Source organism: Cynoglossus semilaevis, chromosome 12, assembly GCF_000523025.1.
Source record: "Cynoglossus semilaevis isolate Cse_v1.0 chromosome 12, Cse_v1.0, whole genome shotgun sequence".
NCBI classification, from domain to species: domain Eukaryota; kingdom Metazoa; phylum Chordata; class Actinopteri; order Pleuronectiformes; family Cynoglossidae; genus Cynoglossus; species Cynoglossus semilaevis.
Window position 1 is genome coordinate 16,229,596 of NC_024318.1, and position 1,966 is coordinate 16,231,561.

The window sequence follows — 1,966 nt, forward strand, 5'->3', positions numbered from 1 at the left end:
TAATGTTGAAGTCATTGTCTGAGACCAGACAGAGACAGTTCACTCTCCCAATCACTGTCATTGTTTAGCAACCAACCTGTACCGGAAACGCGTTTTTGTTTTAAATGTGACGGACACACACACACACACACACGCACGCAATTTCAACATAAGTTACAGAAAACGGACCCCAGTATTAAAATATAAATGTCCGTTATAAACACTGCCCACAACGGTGATGAAGATAGATTTTTATATTATTATTTAAAAATGTGATTTAAAAAGAAAGGCCTAAATTGTATCATGAAATGCGACTTTCCTTTCAGGTAAAAAAAAAAAAAAAATTGACAACGTTTATAAAGAATTCGTTGAAATTAAAACATCACCGGAAACGGCTCATTTATAACAGGAATAAAAATATAGGGTGATGTTTTAAATCAATCCATTAATATTTACCAATGTAGAATTTACATCTGATGTAGTGAAATATTAACAAGAAAGAAAAAAAGAAAATCAGTGCTTTAGCTTTGCCACACACACACACAATTCATACATAACCTGTGCAAAGATAAATAAAGTCACCGATTATTAATATTCTGGCTGACAACGTTGTCCGTTTAAATTTAGATTTAGATTAACGCATTTTGTTATTTAGTGAATTTTAGTTAACATTACGGATGTTTATTATATTTAAGAACAGTCTAATATGAATGTATTAGTACAGTCAAATGAATTTGAGAAACAACAAAAAAAAAAAAACACATTGTAAAATCCATAGGCCTGAATTTCTGTTGGTAACTGGTTGTCATGATTATCTCAAGTCTTTCCTAAACCACAGATACCCTTTATCGCCTTTAGGATATATTTTTCAAAACTAAATACATTCTTCTTGAGATCTGGAACTATACATACTGATGTAAAATAATAATAAATACTAAAATAATTGCAAAAATAAGACGAGAGTCAGTGAAGCAGGACCAAATGGTTCATCGGGAGGATACTAAGTGTCTGAAGTCCGACAGCAGATATGTGTTCACGACAGGAAATTAACATTTATGTGCTGGAGTATTTAAAAAAAAACAAAAACATGTCAAGTCCAGGAGTAAAACAAACAGCAAACCAAGTCAAAATCTTCCTATCTTTAACATGATACGAAGCTCTGTGACGACTCTAGGTTAGCAGTAGCATTGTTGTTTCAGAGGTAATACTGCCATCTTCAGTCAAATACAGTCGTGCAGCACCACTGCATTTTACGGCTGCCATTAGCACCTACGGGCTACAGCAACCGGAAACGTCTGTGTAGGTTCTCAGTCGTCCAGGTCATCTTATCCAAAAATAGTTACACCGAGGGCAACTAGGTTTCTTGGAGACGTTTCACATCTCATCCAAGAGGCTTTTTTCAGTTCGACGAGAGGTGAAACGTCTTCAAGAAACCTACTCGGTCTAGTTGCTCTCGTTGTAATTATTTTTGAACAACCGGAAATACTCTGCAGGTAATGTTAGCTCAAAAAGCTAGCAAAAGTAAACGTAAAGCTAGCATAAAAACGTTTCATTATTTATGCGTTTCGAGTTTATAATAAAATTATATTTACAATGCCCGTTTTTTGGCTAGCGATGTGAGAAAGAAATAAATGAAGAAATAAATGAAAAAATATATAGAGAGACTATTATTTAATGTAATAATAATGTCACAACACATTAGGTGTTTGAAATTAAACTCTGTGGTTCACTGTATGAAATAAATACAAGTATGAATCAAGAAAAATAAAATAGATAAATGAATATATCACTAGATGAATATATAAATAAAGACCCACACACCCACAGAGAGACACACATACGCGGGGGCGCGCACACACACACACAAACACATTTATGGCTCTATTAAGTTTACCATTGGCCGCTGAGGCGGTCATGTGTCGTCATGTGTTCAGCCTGACTCGCTCTCTCTGCTCTCTGCGCAGAAGAATTGACGGTCTCCTGGACG